Source organism: Cupressus sempervirens, chromosome 4 (genome assembly GCF_028749045.1).
Source record: "Cupressus sempervirens isolate cs-2001-9-10 chromosome 4, ASM2874904v1, whole genome shotgun sequence".
Taxonomy (NCBI): domain Eukaryota; kingdom Viridiplantae; phylum Streptophyta; class Pinopsida; order Cupressales; family Cupressaceae; genus Cupressus; species Cupressus sempervirens.
In genome coordinates this window covers 832,664,379-832,676,994 of record NC_143121.1, presented here as the reverse complement: position 1 = coordinate 832,676,994, position 12,616 = coordinate 832,664,379, and the positions used below count along the sequence as shown (strand labels likewise).

The window sequence follows — 12,616 nt, the reverse complement described above, 5'->3', positions numbered from 1 at the left end:
TCCGATCAAACAAACACAAGAACACATCTTTTTTTGCCTGTGCCAACTACAAATGATGAAGATGAAGACCCATCTCCAGTCACCCGCAAGAGAGGCCGAGTAGATAGGGCATTCCAAAATGAAAAAGAGAGACATTGCTGATCACAAAATTGGACGTTGTTTAATTGCAAATGGTGTTTCATTTAATTTTGTAAGATCGCCTTATTTTAGGGAGATGGTGAAAGCAATAAACGATGCACCCCATGGTTACAAACTGCTTGGTTATGAGAAGTTGCACACTACCATATTACATGATGAGAGGAAATCTATAGAGGCTCAACTTAAACCAATAAGAGATTTTTAAGTTCAATCGTGTGTGTTTATTATTTCGGATGGGTGGAAAGGTTGTAGAAACCGTCCATTGATCAATGTTATTGCTATATGCCCTAAGGGGGCAATGTTCTTGAAGGTAGTTGATTGTGAAGGGAAAGTGAAAGATGCAAAATTTATTTCAAGCATTTTCATTGATGCCATAAAGCCAGTGGGTCTTGATAATTTTGTCCAAGTGGTCACAGATAATGCAAAAATTTGCAAGGCTGCAGAGATAAATGTAGAGTCTAGATATGATCATATCTTTTGGACACCATGCACCGTCCACTCTCTCAATTTAGTGATGAAAGCAATTGGCACCGAAATAGATTGGGTGAAAAGGATATATGAGAAAGCTAAAGAGATTCAAATGTTTGTGAGAAATCACCACATGTCACAAGCAATTTTTAGGAGTTTCTCGGACTTAAAATTATTGAAGGTAAATTTGTATATTTAATATATAATTGAATATTATTGGATCCCATAATTTTTGTTGTTGTTTACATTAACATGTTTTAATTCTTAAATGTATTACTAACTTGAGTTTAACATGTTCTCAGGTTGTTGAAACCTACTTTGCCTCTCACAGAATTGTCTTGAGACAACTTGTGAAGATAAAAGAAGCATTGAAACATATGGTCATTAGCCCCCAATGGGGCATTTGGAAGAATTCCAATATAGCAAGGGCCTTAAATGTGAGAAGAATGATACTAGATGAGGATTGGTGGGGTCTTGTGAGTTATGTATTGTAAATCACCGATCCAATAATGGCAATGCTTCACTTTGTAGACAGTGATGAGCCATGCCTTGGGAATATTTATGATTCCATGGACACTATACTGGAAAATAATAAAATGGTAAGTTCTATGCTCTTGTACAACAATTTTTTATTTGAGAGATATCTAGATTCTAAAGTTTAAATTGACATATTCACTAATTATAATTATTATTCATATCTCATATCCTAGGTCATATAGAGGAGGGAGAATGATCCTGAGGACACCCTTTACAAGAAGGTGGAAAAAATTGTTCATCATCGATGGAACAAGCTGACCACACCTTTGCACCTCCTTGCATATGCTCTATCTCGGAGGTATTTTAGTTCTTATCAAATGCTTGTGCTTATTTTATCCAATGTTTGTGCTATTGATATTTGATAGTATTCAATTGTCTTTTGTTATCCCCAGGTACTATAGTGCAGATGTACTTTTCCTTCCAAGTAGAGTGCCACCATTTAGAGATGTAGAGGTTGTAGATGAGTATAAGAGAGAACTAGCTAAGATATTCCAAGATCTAGAGATTGGGGCAATTGTGAGGAGTGAATTTGCTGCCTTCAACTCAGGTGAGGATTTACATCCTATTGCCATAGCAAACCAAAGTAGAATGGGTGCCATCAAATGGTGGTACCTTCATGGGCAAGCCTTCATGTACCTCCAACCTATTGCCATAAAGGTCCTATCCCAAGTAAGTTTGTAAAATTAAGCTTAAGGTTAACACTCTCAATCCCTTGAATTTATTGCTTAATTTATTTATATTGATTGTTGTATTGATAATTTTTAATTTCTCTTTAGGTTGCCAACTCTTCTACAACTAAGCAGAATTGGAGTACTTATTGCTTTATCCATTCAATCAAACGCAACCAGTTGGCTCCAAAAAAACCAAAAGACCTTGTATTCATTCACAACAATTTGTGCTTGTTGTCACAGAAGGATCCTAAGTACAAGAAGGGGCCTAAAAAGATTTGGGATGTAGCACTCGAGACTCTTGATTTAGATATGACCATCCAGAATCTTGCTAGTGTAATGACCCTACTCAAATATGATCCCAAAATGCTGATAAAGGTTCAAGAAAATGGTTTGCATACAAGGGTCATATGACTGATATAAAATTTCAGTTTGCTTTATGGCTCTTTCCTTCACTTAGAATCAATAAGAATGCTTGTAAGAAGACTCAAAATTGACTAAACAATGACCTAACATAAATGTGCAACTCATTTTGACAATATTCAATGCATATATGTGACTGAAACTACTTGCAATATGTAGCTACAGCAACTAGTAATTCTGACAAACAGTTGGGATGCAAAATTATAACATTATTTATGCCAAAAAGAGAAACCTATAGCCAATTGACATTTTGTCAAAAAATTGGCATGCAAACTAATAAGCTGATCGTGAATGATAAATATATATTCAATTACACTATATTAGACGAGCAAATTATGTCTCCTTTATTGGACATAAAATGTTAACTATAGTGCCAGTATGAAGTGGCCAAGACTCTTGGCTTACATCTGCAAGAATAATGCTTAAATCTATTACAACTTTCACCTACAGCCTTACCTTCTAATATGTATCTAAATGATAAGAACAATGCATGTAATACCAAAGGAACCTAATTGTAGATGGCTGTAATAATTTTCTCCAATGCTGCCTTTCTACTTTGTTTTTTCCAATCTGCTTTTTCACCTCTCTTTTTTCGGATCTGCTTTTTCGCTTTGCTTTTTTGAACTGCTTTTTTGGATCTGCTTTTTCGGACTACCTTTTTGGATCTACTTTTTTAGACTATTTTTTTGGATCTACTTTTTTGGACTTCTTTTTTGGATCTACTTTTAAAAACTCAAACCCTTAGGAAGTTTGATTATGCAAATTAAGCTCAACTTGAAATGGTTGAATACCACTACCAAAGTGTAACCCTTCAGAAGATCTTTCACTTCCTCAGTTATGCAATCTATTGGGAGTTATCATTCTCAAAGACCAATAGACTATTTAAAACACTTGGCTTCACAATAGACCATGTGATTGTATTTACAATCTAATGTCAAGAGAAATGATAAAAACTAGATGATGAGAATGAAGCCCAAGATGCCTATTTATTCTTTTTCTCCACTTTCTTTAGAAACTTCTAGCACATTATTTTTATTTTATTTATTAAGTGACTTTATAAGATATTTTTCAAGTCACTTTATTAAATTAATTAAATATAAAGTTACCTTTTTAATATTTATTTATTTGATAACTTTATAGATAATTAACTTAATAACACTTATTTATTTAATTAAAACAATTAATTAGTAATCCTCATAAAATATTCATTATTTTGGACAACTTAATTAATTTAATTAATTTAATCAAATTATTGCCAAAACGAGGACATTACAGTTCGACCCTCCTGAAATTGCTTGACCTCAAGAAATTCACCACCTGGATCCCACAAGAAGAACTACATAATGTCCTTGTCATCGCCAAACAACTCCTGCAACATTTGCTCAATCCATCTGTCATTCTGTCGTACCAATTGAATACCACCAATGCATTCCACTAGCCTAAGTGGAATGTACAACCCAACTCTGCAAAAATGGTGAACATTCTCGAATGAAATTGTACCCAGTATGGAGAATCCACATACTGCACAACTCCTGTAGTCAACAAAACTCTGCAAATCATCAACCACTATCTCATAACCATAAATCCCATGCATTGCTGATGGCGAATAGTCATCACATGATAGATAACAAGAACTAGAGCCCAAACCAAATCTCATAGCCATCAAGTCCTCAACACCTGGGTCCAATGCAAACTGATGAACATACCCTGTAGTATAATGGTGATTAAAAGAACCAACCTCAATCAATAGCTCGCCATACATAGGTAATGCAACCCACTGCAACTGATCAGTAACCAAGCTGGAACTAACTACTACTTCTGAAGATATTGCCAAGGGAGTAGTGTCACTAGCAGGAACCATGCCAACTGCCAGCTCACCAACACCACACATGATCTCTGATACAACATCACTAGTCTCCTTGCCATTCATAGTAGAGAACACCACCAAGTCAAACATACATCCATACTCAGCTGCAGTGCCCAACTCAACTAAACCTGCCTCCAGGGGAAACAAACCAAACATGCCAATACTGGTATCAAGGACAGATATATCGTCATCTCCACTGCCTCTATCAATCTTTACCATGGACATCCTCAAATCACCAGACACTGCGGTCTATGACTATACAAAATCTGGTAAAGACTAAAGTCACTCTAACTCCATGGTCACCTTAGCCAAATGAAATTGTAACTCCTCGAAAGCCAACTGTGTACTCTCAAGGAACTTTGAAGTCACCTCGAGCTGCTGAGTAAGCTTACTCACCTCATCTTTCTTGACCAATAATGTGTCATATGCAGTACTACCCCACTCCATAAGATAATCTTTGTCGGCTACCAACTGCATATAATTTTGTCTCAAAATTTGGATAGCCTCCCATAAAGAGTGGATCTCTATCAAGGAAAGATAACTACTAACCCCATCTATAAATTGCTAACAACTGATGAGCAGCATCGAAATTCTTGCAAGCAATAGCAATTTCTTTCTCACTAACTCTCAGCTAACTAGACACATGATTGTGTTGGCTAGTTGAACTCCTATACTCTACCCCTAATACACTATCCGAAGGAGTAACCTCAGAATAGCTATCATCTATAATACTTCCATCCAAATTCTATAGACCAACTATTGAACTCGTATCATCAAATGGAGTGACTGAAGCATCAACATAAACCTTTGTATCAAAGGAACCTGCTAAAGAGACTAAGCCCTCAACACTATCCACAACATCCTCCTCGGTGTCATTTGTAATAATCAAATCCTGGAACTCTTCTATAAACTCTGTCATATTTGAGGGATCATCAACCCATTCCAACAAGAATGGTTGACTGGATACATGAACAATGCCCAACACAGGTGTATAAAAACTAATTCCAGCATTAGACAAGTTGATGGCATGGATGAGAACTACACCTGGTGAACTACTAATCAAGTCCATGATAGTGAAACATATACTACTACCAAAGAATGATAGATATCTGCAGTCAAAACAATCCCAAGTATTGAGATAAGGATTCCAACATCTAATCCATGAATGGAAATCAACTAGCAACTCAAGTAAACTCTTCACCTGAGTAATGTGAGCAATACCAATTGACTTCATGCACCTATCTATTGTACCCACTACAATCTCTGAATTCAAAGTGTGAATGCTAGATATACTCATATCATCATCAACATACGACCTAACTATAAAAGAAAATTGAGTCCCTACCATATGTGATAACTCCTGTATTGAACTCACCTCAAGACAAAGCTCATCCACATGTCTCTCAAAATCTTGGAGAGCCAACTAAGTACACACCAAGGAATTTTGAGTATCCTCCAGCTCATGAAAAAGCCTGTCAACCTCCTCTTTCTTCTTCTTTAATGCATCTAAATAGATCCCTGCAAGATTAAGGAGATGATTGCGATCTAAAAGTAGGTGTATGTAACTTACCTTCATTGCTTCCATGCCTTCCTTGATCTATTGTAATTCATCACAAGAAGAACCTACCATGACTCCTTTCTACCTCTCCTATAGTTGAATCATCCAAATGTGATTCTCGATTAATCCACGCATCCTATCATGATGAGATAAAGCTGTGACAATATCCTTTTTCTTCATCTTCAGCTAGCTTGCCAAAACACATGAAGAACTACTAGCCTCTATCTCATGCGAAGAAGCATCCAACTATGCTTACTACTCATTTTCTACAAAGTCCTAAATGCTCACTTTTTGATCAACCATACTATCCTCAAACATGACAATATCCTCAATTGTTGTAACTTCATCAAACCCAACTATACTAGAATCACTATCTATGTCAATCATGCAGTCCAGTGTGCCTATGATATCACCTTCTAATGCAACTAGCTCGACCTGCACAACATCTATAACCACTTCTACCTGTGAAGATGATGTAGATAAACCATTACCTAAAGATGTGCTAATGTCTCCCTCTATCGAATCAACATGTCTGTTAAACTCCTCATACAAGTTTCTACCTATCATAGGAAAAGTACTTTGATTGTTAGGCCTATCAATCAAGCTCTTTAACCACGTACATGCCATAGGTGACACATTCCTCATTTTTGTCCAAACCCACCATAAATCTTCTGCCAAAAGTTTAGAAATTTCACCCCCCTCCTCAAACAAGATTGTGAACATGATGGACTGCATAAATGCTAATACACTACTGGGATGAAACTCACCCATAATATTCCAAAATGTGTTAAACATCCTGTGAATGTCACCGATACAACCTATTGATAGCATAATGTTTTCAAATCTACACCTTGCAAATACTTAAAGTAATCTTACCCTTTTTGTGAAATAAGGGTCTTGGATGTTGTCCAACTTTTCAAAGCTTTTTACCATGGTGTGAAGTATCTCATAATCTGATCATCATAAGAATTAAGGCTAGCTATTATCCTCATGATTTCACTAATGCAAGAGAGAGCTACAAGTCTTATCACCTCATCATGATGTCTCAATAAGCGAGGCTTAACCAACGAACCAAATGCTGGAGATAAAGTCGTTTGCATAGCATCAGGCTTTGACTGATCAATCTTGCCTAAATAATTTTCCAACTCCTCCAAAGTTTTTAGAAGGTCCTCTATTTGCTAAAATGGGCAATCTAATTTCTTCTTTTCATTGTGCATTGTTTCTTCCAAATCCTTGTCTCCTGTTAACGCCATACTACTAATTGAATTCATTCTAAAATAACCTAGTTAGGCTGGTAGAAAACTGCTCTGATACCATTGTAATGACCTTGCTCAAATCTGATGCCAAAATGCTAATAAAGGTTCAAGAAAATGCTTTGCATACAAGGGTCATATGATTGATATAAAAATTTTGTTTGCTTTATGGCTCTTTCCTTCACTTAGCATCAATAAGAATGCTTGCAAGAAGACTTTGAATTGACTAAACAATGACCTAACATGAATGTGCAACTTATTTTGACAATATTCAATGCATATATGTGACTAAAACTACTTGCAATATGTAGCTACAGAAACTAGTAATTTTGACAAACACTTGGGATGCAAAATTATAACATTATTTATGCCAAAAAGAGAAACCTATGGCCAATTGACATTTTGTCAAAAAATTGGCATGCAAACTAATAAGCTAATCATGAATGATGAATACATATTCAATTACAGTATATCATACCAGCAAATTATGTCTCCTTTATTGCACATAAAATGTTAACTATAGTGCCAGTATGAAATGGCCAAGACTCTTGGCTTACATCCGCAAGAACAATGCTTAAATTTGTTACAACTTTCACCTATAGCCTTTCCTTCTAATATGCATCTAAATGATAAGAACAATGCATGTAATACCAAAGGAACCTGATTGTAGATGGCTGTAATAATTTTCTCCAATGCTGCCTTTCTACTTTGTTTTTTCTGATCTACTTTTTCACCTTTTTTTCTCGGATCTACTTTTTCACTTTGCTTTTTCGAACTACTTTTTCCAATCTACTTTTTCGGACTGCTTTTTCGGATTTTTTTTCAAACTGCTTTTTCGGATCTATTTTTTTGGACTTCTTTTTTGGATCTACTTTCAAAAACTCAAACCCTCAAGAAGTATGAGTATACAAATTAAGCTCGACTTGAAATGGCTGAATACCACTTTCAAAGTGCAACCCTTCAGAAGATCTTTCACTTCCTTAGTTATGCGATCTACTAGGAGGTATCGTTCCCAAAGACCAATAGACTATCTAAAACCCTTGGCTTTGCAATAGACCATGTAATTGTATTCGCAATCTGATGTCAAGAGAAATGATAAAAATTGGCTGATGAGAATGAAGTCCAAGATGCCTATTTATTCTTTTTCTCCACTTTCTCCAGAAACTTCTAGGACATTAATTTTATTTTATTTATTGACTTTATAAGATATTTTTCAAGTCACTTTATTAAATTAATTAAATATAAAGTTACCTTTTTAACATTTACTTATTTGATAACTTTATAGATAATTAACTTAGTACCACTTATTTATTTAATTAAAATAATTAATTAGTCATCCTCATAAAATATTCATTATTTTGGAAAACTTAATTAATTAAATTAAATAAATCAAATTACCGCCAAAACAGAGACATTACAACTAGATCCACTTTGATTGATGTGTATGATGAGTAGGATTATGAGTTAACAATCCCCTCTATTACTAGTGGTTTGGATTCCTCTACTAATATAGATGCAACATTTGCAACTCAACAGTACCCCTCTGATGTAGATTTTCTTGAAAATTCATTTGATAATTAAATCAAAAAATTTAGTCTTGACTCTTGACTCTTTTATGAGTAAATTATGTTACAAACTTTCACTCTCAATAATTCAATGTGAATGTGTTGATTTTCTTTATAATTGTGGAAATAGATTAATTATCATTGATCAAGTATACTAGATTCATAGATGCATACTAAAATCATAGATTCATACTATGAAATGATATATATATATATATATATATATATATATATATATATATATATGCACGAATCCTCCACGAATCATAATTGGGGAAAAAAATCCCAAATCCACGGATCTAATTCATGTGCCTGAATCAGATTCATGTCATGAATCAGCAACTAAGGGCATTTCTAATGATATTGAATTCTAAGTGCCTAGATCTTTGGCTGCTAGGCAATAGGTATAGGGTATACAGCAATTACAGGGGCAGCAAGATACATCTACTCATATCTTTCTTTAGAGAGCAAGGACTATGTCACTTACACCATCATTTTCCTCGCCTACACACAGTTAAACAAGGGATAGTAGTAGATGTTGGATGGATTCAGGCTACAACCTTTTTATGGATGGGTGGACAGATATTAGTCATTGTCCACTCATCAACATTATGGTTACATGCACCAAGGGCCCATACTTTTTGAAAAGAATTGATTGTTCAAGGCATCGTAAAGATGTTGATTTTCAGTTTCATGTGCTAGGGAAGCCATTGAGGAGGTTGGGCCCCAAAATGTGGTCCAAGTTGTGACAGATGCATTGCATGTGCGCAAAGTTGCAAGGAGGCTTGTTGAGGTAGCCTATAGGCATATTTGGTGGACTCTATGTTATGTGCATGTCATGAACAATGCACTCAAAGAATGGGGAAAATTGACTGGATTAGATAGGTTCTTAATGATGGGAGATATGTGCAAATGTTTATCTTCAATCACCATCACATGACTTTCCAGGAGCTTCGAAATGAAGCAATTCCTGAAACCAGTTGAGACCAAGTATGCATCATATTATATTCTCTTGGAGAGAATGATTGAGTTGCAAGAGCCATTGCAACTCATTGTTATGACACAAGAATGGAATCGATGGCCTGAGACCATAATAGAGTAGGGGAAGAGAGTAAATGAGACATTGAAGAGTGATCAGTTTTGGAGTGACACAAAATACAATCTCCATCATTACTCCAATGTTTGAGGTGATTAGATATAAATATAAAAATTCAACTAGCCCTGGAGAGGTTTGTGAGTGAATTGATTCCATGCTTGGGTAGATGAGGGTTGTGCATACGAGAGACCCCACTCTAGAATTCTATACAGAGCACATTGAGTCTATCATTCACCGTAGGTGGGAGAAGTTGAACAATTCTTTGCACATAGTTGCCTATGCATTAAACCCAAAGTGGTACATACCTAGGCCTAGTAGAGTCACACCACTTCAGGATGATAAGGTGAAGAATGGGTTCTTTCAAGGCATTGCAAGGATGTATGATATTGAGATTGCCAATGAGATTCACACCGAGTGGTCTAAATTTGAGAGTCTTTCAGGTAATCCTTAAATCTTGATTTACTGCTCTAAACTCTTTATAATTATAAGTTCTTTTAATTGTTACTTGTAACTTGTAGGATACTTGGATATTGCAAAGGTGGATCTCAAAACTATGGCACAAAAGAATCCCATTTTGTGGTGGAAATGTCATGGGTCATAGAAATCAAAGATCACCTCACTAGCCATTGGACTACTTTCTTAGGTTTGTAGTTCCACCCTTTTATAATCTTACCTTTAAGACTTTTACTTTACTGATTTATGTGATTTATCATTTATCATTTGTTACAAATTGTATGAACATTTCTTTGTAAGTTGTAACTTTCAACTCTATTATCTCAAGTTTCTAGCTCCTCAGTTTTAGAGAGGAACTGGTCCACCTATAGCTTCATCCACTCTACTAAGAGGAACATACTTACCTCTAAGAGAGTGGAGAATTTTGTTGTTGTACATGGTTTCTTGTGGCTCAAAGATCGCAAGACACATGAGTACAAGGAGAGTCCAGTATTATGATGGGATGTGGAGCCAAAGGATCCAACTCGAATTAATGAGGATGATAATGTAGTAGAAGCCAATGTAGGGCTAGTTAGTGTTCCTTTGGGGGATCAGGATCTTACCCACGAGGAGTTTAGTAGTTCTAGTGATGAGGACTTCAATATAGGGGATGATTAGAGAACACTTGGTAATGATTTCATTTTAAGTATTGACAATTTGTCATTTTGTTGATTGTAATCACTTTGATATGGCTATGATACATTATTTTATTTCATTGTTTCATGCTACTTAGTTCATTGTCATCATGAGCATCTTTATGATATATAATATTCATATTTGAAAAATAAATTTTGAATCTTGCATCTTTTTCATTTGATAAATTGATAATCAATTGTTGACTTACATCATACATGGTACTGTGTGCTTTATATTTTCCATTTATTATTATCATTATTATTTTTAAAAAGTTTATTATTTTACTAAGCTCGATGGTCATTGTTAATGGTTATGAAGTTTCAAGTTTCAAGCTTGAACTTATGGTTCATGAATCGCATTTTAATTTTCTATATTCAACTATAATTGGTATGTTATATAATATATTGACATCTCATTTCATAGTTAGCATTTTCAGTCATATATATATATACTATGCAACCCCCCCTGCACCCCCATCATCCCCAAATTGAGGCCCTTTTTTTCTCGCACCTAAAACTCATCTCGACATTCCCCTACACCCCCATACCCCCGCATCAATGTAACACTATAAAAAAGGAATCAAGATAGGGTGAATTATGATGACTCTCCATCACGCAACTAGTGCCATAGTAGCAATAGTTTGACCTAAGACTTGACCAGAAGTTGGTTTGGAGGCCCGAGACCAGTTTTGACACCCATTAATAATCACAAATGACCAAAATAGGTCAATGAGACTCATTGGTAAAAAAATGGAAATAACATGGAGGAGCAAAAGGAATCATCAAGCTAAAACAAAACTAAAAGAAAAGAATCAAGGTACAACGAATTACAAGGACTCTCCATCATACACCTAATGCCTATCATGAGCCCTAATTGATGCATAATATAAATAAAAGCCTAAATATATGTACTAAATCTATTTCTCTAATAATATATACATGAACCCCTTATTTAGTCCATAACTAATTAACTAATTCCATATATTGGTTCTATAATAATAAATCTATGTATTAATATATAAATAAAAATACAATTAAATTTAAAACAATCATTGATCCTAATATTTGATATATTGATAATAAATATGTATTAGTATTAGATCACAAAGTATTATAATTTGAATGAATAGTTTGCAATTTATAGTAAAAGATAATGAATATCATATCTTAAAATGTTTCTTAACACAATAGCTACATAGAAAGGGTTGTGGCTAGACATTAAACTATAAATATGGCTTCAAGTTCAATCACGACTAAGGAAGAACCATTAAGAAAAGAGAAAAGAAATAAGTATAATGATAAGAATAATAGTAGGAGAGTAAATTATTCAATAGGAAATCAAATAAAGAAATATAAGAAAAACTAGAGAAAATGAAGGAGGAAATCAAGGACAAAAAGTAGAGAAAACAAAAATATAATATAAGGAAAAGAAAGTAGTTTAAGGTTGAAATATATTATGACAAAAAAAAGTGATAAGAAGAAGACAAAAATGAAATCCTTCCTAAAGATATGGAAAGAGGATTTAAGAAGAAAGAAAGAGGCATTTGAGAATAAAAACTAAAAACATTGGCTAAGAAAAGGCAATATGGAAAATTAGCAAATGTAAAGACATTAAAGAATTTCCCTTCCTAAAAGGTTATGTAAAGTAGATTTTCTTTTAATTCTTGTTCTTAAAATATAAAGTTTTTGTAAATATGATTAATAAAAAATAAGATAGTTATTTATAAATTAATTTGGTCATGTGAAATATTTAATATCAATAATCAATAAAGTCATAATATATAATATGAAATTATTCATATATAATTATAATAAATAATAAATAAATGTAATTAAACATAAGATATTTACATATGTATATATGTAAGTATCTAAATATAGAAATGATTTACTAATGAGATAAAATACAACTAAGT

At 34.1% G+C, this 12,616-nt stretch overlaps 1 pseudogene; it reads right to left on the bottom strand.

Moving 5' to 3' along the window:
- LOC149563967 (uncharacterized) overlaps positions 1 to 12,616 on the bottom strand; it is a 254,586-nt pseudogene that overhangs the window by 81,504 nt on the left and 160,466 nt on the right.